The sequence below is a fragment of the Myotis brandtii genome, unplaced genomic scaffold (genome assembly GCF_000412655.1).
Source record: "Myotis brandtii unplaced genomic scaffold, ASM41265v1 scaffold490, whole genome shotgun sequence".
Taxonomy (NCBI): domain Eukaryota; kingdom Metazoa; phylum Chordata; class Mammalia; order Chiroptera; family Vespertilionidae; genus Myotis; species Myotis brandtii.
The window spans coordinates 1,572,627-1,580,489 of NW_005368708.1; positions in this window are offsets into that span (position 1 = coordinate 1,572,627).

Sequence of the window (7,863 nt, forward strand, 5' to 3'; positions counted from 1 at the left end):
CTGTCACACATCACACTTTTTATTTTCCATATAGTTGTCATGAAGTCACACTGATACATTCATGAAGGGACTGGAGGAATTTACAAGCACCTGGGAGACCTAGTTCTCAAAATGTTTATTTGAAAGACCATTTAGCCAATTCAAGAGATTGCATTGTGAGCAACAATTTGTCCTTTTAGAGGAGTATAGGGAAAGTCAAGCCACAATGTTTTACTTAGGGGAATGTATAACATCCCATCCCCTGATAGATTTTAACACTACAGATAGGAAATAAAGACAAGATGTTTTCTTGTTCGCAGAGCATTTTGTGGACAATAATGTCTTTGAGACCAGGTTTGGGTTGGTTTTCTCTAGTTCCTCTGCAAATGTTCGCAAAAACCTGTTATGATAAGCAAATCTCTGTAACAAAAATGATGACAAAACAGCAGGATGATTTCCTGTGTAGGAAATCTGCTCCCACCCAAACACAAACCCCCAAATAAAACCCAGTTAATGAATGCTTCCCTCCCCTTCACTGGAGTAGCACTTTGTCCCTCCACTCTTTGGTCTAATACTAGCTGCGTTGCCTTCTATTAATTACTTTTGGATCTATTCTCTCCACTTCATTCTCCACTACATTAAAATAATCTTAAAGGTCAGAGACTAAGACACTCATCTTTTTATCCCTCAGAGCTTTTAGACCACCACTGCCCAGTAGAAATAGAATGAATCACTGAATGTTCTTCACACTAAATGTTCTCATAGCTACATTAAAAACTAAAAAGAAATAGGTAAAGTTAATTTTAATATAGTTTATTTAGCCCAATATATTCAAAATATGATCATTTCAACATGTAATCAATATAACACAATTGTTGAGATATTTTACATTTTTTGGTATTAAACTTTTGGGATCTGGGGTGTGTCTTACATTTACTTCACATCTTTTTTTGGACTAGACACATTTCAAGCATCCAATAGCCACATAGGACTAGTGGCTGCCATATTGAACAACATAAGTCTAGACCAGTGATGGCGAACCTTTTGAGCTCGGCGTGTCAGCATTTTGAAAAGCCCTAACTTAACTCTGGTGCCGTGTCACATATAGAAATTTTTGGATATTTGCAACCATAGTAAAACAAAGTCTTATATTTTTGATATTTATTTTATATATTTAAATGCCATTTAACAAAGAAAAATCAACCAAAAAAATGAGTTCGTGTGTCACCTCTGACACATGTGTCATAGGTTCGCCATCACTGGCAATGCCTTGAGCAATGACAATACATCAGTAATCACCATTATAATTTTACTTAAGCCCCAAAAGAGGCTGTCAAATGATAGGATTTTAGGAGATACCATAGGTATAGATTAATGTGGTCCACAAAGATTTGGCTGCTCCTTTAATAATGTGGCCAGGTTTAAGCTACATTAATCAGGCTTAAGAGATTGGCAAGTGGGAAGAAATTTTGCTTATCTGGATTAATATAATAATTTGATCTCAGAGAATATGGAATTGAGTTCTTGAATATTACAGATGGAAGTAACTATGGCTCAGTTTGGTTAAGTGGGTTATCCAAGGTCACACATCTAGTCTGTGTCAGAGACAGTACTAGGACCCATTGATTCATTGAACATTTATTTAACAAAGTTATCAAGAGCCTTCTAGGTGCAAGCTACTGTGCTAGGTGCTTGGGATATAAAGCTAATAAGACATAGTTCTTGTTTGTGAGAAGTTTATAAGTAAGAGGGGAAGACAAGGAATAGAATTCATGCCATAGAGCAGGAATTTTCAACATATTTCCTCTCATGGCACACATAAACTAATTACTAAAATTCTGCAGCACACCAAAAAATATGTTTTCTGCCAATCTGACAAAAAAAAATAAGTATAATTTTAATTCATTCACACTGGATGGCTTTTATTGTGTTGGCAGTTGTAATTTTTTTATTTGACAATTTAAGAGAAAAGAGGTCAGTCAGGTATTGCATGTTTTAAAAATTCTTGCAGCACACCAGTTGAAAATTGCTGCCATAGAGCATACTGGGTATTATAAGCCTTATACAATGGAGCCCAAAAGAGGGGGGAGTGGTGGAAAGGATGAGTATGGGCAGGCTTATCTGTTGCCCATATCAGGGCCTCCCAGCTTTTGAATTTAAAACATATGGCTCACTTAATACTTGATTAAATAACGCACTATTAAAAGTAGAGTTTTTTTTTTAATATAGGAATTTTCCTCTGACATATTTGGGATGCATTTTAGCTTGCATTTCCCCAAAAGCATATGCTGAGACAAGGACTTGGGTACGGATCATTTAAATGGGAGGTGAGCCCAGCCAGCATAGTTCAATGGTTGAGCATCGACCTATGAACCAGGAGGTCACGGTTAGATTCCAGGTCAGGGCACATGCCCAGGTTGTGGGCTTGATCCCAGTAGGGGGCATGCAGGAGGCAGCCGAACAATGATTCTCATCATTGATGTTTCTCTCTCTCTCCCTCTCCCTTCCTCTCTGAAATCAATAAAAATATATTTAAAATTAAAATTAAAATAAATGGGAGGTGATCCCAGACTATACAAATGAGGGAGTGGGGAAGTAAGGCAAGGAAAAGAGAAAAGCTTATAAAGGGTGAGTTAATGCGTGCATTACAACGGAGGGCAACTGGGGCTCAATCCTGCTGAGGACATTGAAAGACAATGTAGAATAAACCTCAGACCATGTAGAACACCCTTGCAAAGGGGAATCTGGGGCGTTTAGGCACTGACTCCTGTCCCTCTTTGATTTAATCTGGGGGTATTGAGTCTGGGCTGCCTCATGCACAGGCAGAATAAAAGCTCCCTCAGTAGCAGAGGGACATGAGCGCTTGAGGTATGGAGCTGCCAAAAGTCCAGGAACCATCCACTATAGCTGCAAGTGGACTTCGAAGTGGGTGGAGGTAAAACTGGGCAGGGCACCAACAGTGTCTGCCACAGGGAATGTCTTGCCCTTAATTATTCAGAATCAATGTTATGTCTTAATGTTGTTAGTGCAGGAATATTTCATTCGACCACATCTTCAAGTTTACTATTTGCCCCACTTGTCCTGGCTCCCCTCCTGCTATGCCTATTTTCAGAAGCTTGCATCTTTGTTCCCATAGCGCTAATATTCTCTTCTATCATTTTCATCCTTTTGTTTTCCCTTTTATTTTGGAGCACTCTTCAAGTTTGTCTCATCCACCCTGTATTTGTTTGCTAATGTAGATTTCACTCTTTTGTTGGCTCTGGTGGATACTTCTTTTGCCTTTGTTTGTAGTTTCCTTGGATTCTTTTCAATTGTTTCCAGCTCTTACACTGCCCTTGCCTTCTCAGTGTATTCCATTTTCATGCTAGACTTTTGTGCTTTCACCTTTCATTACCTACTTCACAGAGTTCACATTTTCATATATATATTTTGACAGCCAATTTTCTTCTGTTTTCCCATAGTAGCATGTTTCCTAGACCTTTGTTACTCAAACTCTGATCTGAGCACCAGCAACATCAACATCACCAGGGAGCTTGCTGGAAATGTATTTTTTCATACTCTGTCCCAGACTTACTGAATCAGAATCTGCATTCTAACAGGAGCCCCAGGTGATTTGTAGGCGTAATAGAGTGCACAGGGATTGAGAAGCACAGATCTGTGGTTCCCTGGAAGATGGTCTGGAGCAGCAATTAGGATCACACACTTTTTTTTTTTTAATATATTTTATTGATTTTTTACAGAGAGGAAGGGAGAGGGATAGAGAGTTAGAAACATCAATGAGAGAGAAACATGGATCAGCTGCCTTCTGCACACCCCCTAACTGGGGATGTGCCCGCAACCAAGGTACATGCCCTTGACCGGAATCGAACCTGGGACCCTTCAGTCCATAGGCCGACGCTCTATCCACTGAGCCAAACCGGTTAGGGCAGGATCACACACTTTCAATTTTTATTTGAATCTCAGCCTTGCCACCAACCAGCCTGTTTGAGAGATTTAGCTATCCTTTCTAAACTTCAGTTTCCTCATCCCCTAACTGAGAGTAATAATTTCTATCTTAGGAGGTGGCTCTGAAAATTAAATTTTATTAAGTAGAGAAAGTGCCAAGCTGAGGACCTGGAACATGATCATTTGAAAAACATCTGCTATATGATCAGTTTTTATTTTTTATTTATTTATATTTTTTAAAATATATTTTATTGATTTTTTTACAGAGAGGAAGGGAGAGAGATATAGAGAGTTAGAAACATCGATGAGAGAGAAGCATCGATCAGCTGCCTCCTGCACACCCCCCACTGGGGATGTGCCCGCAAACAAGGTACATGCCCTTGACCGGAATCAAACCTGGGACCCCTCAGTCCGCAAGCCAACGCTCTGTCCACCGAGCCAAACCGGCTAGGGCTGATCAGTTTTTAATGTTGCAAAACATTTTTATTGATCCTTCCATGTTGAATTATTTTTTCCTCTCCTGTTAGTTCATCCTTGAAAGAAAGAGACCTAGCATGCAAAAGTCAAGGTGACACTGTTATATTGGAAATCAGCGAGCTGCACAGAGGACGCCTTAATCAGTAAGCCAAATTTGGAGTCTTTATTACACCAGTCTCAGAGGAGTTGTCTCCAGAGTCTGAGCAAAGTAACATGGAGGAAGCTTTCCCTTTATACCCTCCTGGTTTCTTTGTCTCCTAAATATGGGTCTTCTGGACCTTTTGCAGGCTTTTCAAAGAGCCCTATGTACTGGGATGGGGGCAGAGTGCTTAGTAGATATCTCGCAGGAAGCTTGTAGCCTTGAGCACAGCATAATTCAGATAACTAAAAGACACCTGGCATGGGAGTAACCAGGGACGGACCAGATTTCTACGTCAGCAGAGTGGCCAGATAATTGAGCTTATTTTCCCTATTATTCGAGCAAGCATGCTTACAGAAGACAGGAATAGCAGAGTTAATTAACAGAACAAAGGACCATCTATGTTTAGTGGAAAATTTCAAACAGCAGTTCTAACAAGATGGGGTGCCTATGGTTCAACACCACTCCCCCTACTATGTTTATGGTCCAACTGGGGGTTGTCACAATTTCTGATTCAGATTTTAACTCAGATTGTGGGTTGATGAGGATATCCTTAACCAAATTTGTTTAAAAAATCTTTATTGTTGAAAGTATTACATAGGTCCTCCTTTCCCCCCCATTAACCTCTTCCAGCCTGCTCCTGTCCCACCCTCCCAAACCCCCTCCTGCCTTCACCACCCCATTGTCTGTGCCCATGGGTTATGTATATACGCATACAAGTTTATTGATTGATCTCTTCCCATACACCCTCCCCTGCCTTCCCTCTGAGGTTCAACAGTCTGTTAACCAAATTTCTGGTACCTACAGCCTTAAGTGCCTAGGAAAAAATTTCCTGCAGAAAAGTTGTGGCTCAGACCTGTGCTCTTTGAGGTAGGGGTGGATATTGAGAGTCCATTATATCTCACTCCCAACTTGCTTCTTCTCTGACTCTGTCCTGTTTTGAAGGACTAGAAAGTGGTCAGTCAGTTATCAGTCAGGCACATCTCCTGTACAGCCCCCAGAATTTCTCCCAGAGGGTGGCAAATCAATGATTGCTTTGCTCAGCTTCCAGAGCTATTGTGAATCAAAATGTCCTGTGTATCAATGGGTGTTCTGCAGGAGTAATGAGAATGGAGAATCAGACAATGGTAGCTAGCTATCATTGCACCTGAGAAGTACAGAAGTATTTTGTACTTGGGCTGTACTGACCTTTGAAATTTCAGTTTTATATTTCCCACACATTAATACATTATTCATTGGGAAATCTTTAAGCTTCTTTTCCTAAGCCAAATTGACATTTTCATATATCAGGTGATGAATTAGTATTTCAAGCCACCACATATTGGCACTACCTGTCATTCAACAGGTTTGGAAGCATCTCCATCTTTGCATAGCAGTGCTTGTGCCATTATTTGAATGTTTTATTACATTTTGTCTTTATTATTTAATAAAAATGTCAGTGAGAAAAGTATAGGCCTCAAACTCAATATAGAGCCTTAAGCATGCTGAAAGCTGATAATCTTTGACTTTATTTGGATGCTCATCAGATTTATGCAGATAGACTATGTTAATTGTGAAGAAGATGAATAAAAATAATAAATATCTCCAAATTGCTGAAAATATATTATCAAAGAGCATGTCAAAATGATCGATGTCTTTTGAGTTTTCTAATATTTTTTAATACCTCTGAGAATTACATCATCTTATAGGGATGGAAAAATAATTTTTTCTCCACACTTCTAGGTTCTTGGCTGAGATCCCTCTGCAATGAAAGACAAATTAACAGGAGAAAAACAAACAGAAGTTTAATGACATGTATGCCTCCTGTATACATGGGAAGGACCCAGGAAAACTGAGTAACTCCCTGAAATAGCCTAAGACACCACTTTAAATACCATATTCAGCTAAAGACAAAGTATGTTGGGCTCCTGGTACATTCTTACAAATGGAGATTCCCCTTGTAAATGTAAATGTTTCTTATTAAAAGAAAAAAAAAGGTAACTTTTACTCAGTTTTCAGAGCTCCTGTGTCTGCTGTTTTTTTCTTTCTTTCTTTTTTTTAAAATAACTAGCTCAAAATAATCCTTATACCAAAGAGGCATATTTTGGGGTGGCAAATTCTGCTTCCCTACATCCTAATATATAAAAAGCCAGGGGCCATAACAACCAAAAATGACCGGACAGATGACTGAACAGCAGGCTAGGGAGCTGAGGGGGCAGGATGAACAATCACCATGAGGGGATCCCCGCCACGTTCAGGGATGTGGCTGGTCTTCAAACCGCCGGTGGCCCCTAGCCCAGGCCGGCCAGTGCCCCAGAGGGGACCTCCACCACGATTGGGCGGCCTTCAAACCGCCAGTGGCCCCTAGCCCGGGGAGGCCTCCTAGCTGAGGACACCCGAGTCTGTTCTGGAACTAGGGCCACGCTCTCCCTGAGAGTGATTCGGAAGCCGCCAGTGTCTAACTGCCAGTTTCTGGGAGGTTGGAGTGCATCCACCGTCCATCAAAAAGTAGGACCATCGAACCATTCGCACAGGTCCGTGGCTGACGAGGTGGAGGCCAGACCAAAGCAAAACAGCAGAAACACCCTGCCAACCTCAGCGGGTGCAGCTGCAGTCCATGCGGGCCTGGGCAGTGTAGAAAGTGCTACCTTCTCCCTGGTCCTGTGCTGGCACCGCTGCCTCGCTCACCCTCAAGCCCACCGGAGTCCTGACAGCGAAGTGTGTAGGGCCTCCTGCAGGAGTTGTGCCATTCTGGATGATTTTGCCCAAAGACACCCTTTGGGATGAATTCAGAGCCACATCTCACTTCCCATGAGACTGGAAGAACCATGTCAAAGGAATTCGACAAAAGCTTTCCACATCTCTGTTTATTCTTTTAAATCCATAAAATGACCTTAAAAAAGGCATTCGGACCACCTAAGAGAGAATACACTTTCTGGCCAGAGCATGCAGGATTCTTTTTCCCAACAGGTTAAAGGAAGCAGAAAGCTGGCACAGTGGAAATGGCTCTGGTGCCCGGTGAGGAGACCGCAGGAATGGGGTTGCAGAAATTCCACAAGCCTCATGCCACCTTCTCCTTTGCAAACTACACCATCCAGATCCACCAGGACTGGAGGCAACTGGGAGTCGCAGCCGTGGTTTGGGCCGTGGTAAGCAAATCCTGGGGGGCCTCTGAAAACATCTGCAATTGATTATATGACTGGTCTTTATTTTAGAAGAAATAAAAGAACAGCTTTGTTGAGATATAATTCATACACTGTACATGTCACCTAAAGTGTACAATGAACTGGTTTTTTTAAAGTAACTTCAGAGTGGTACAACCATCACCATGCTCAATTTTTAAA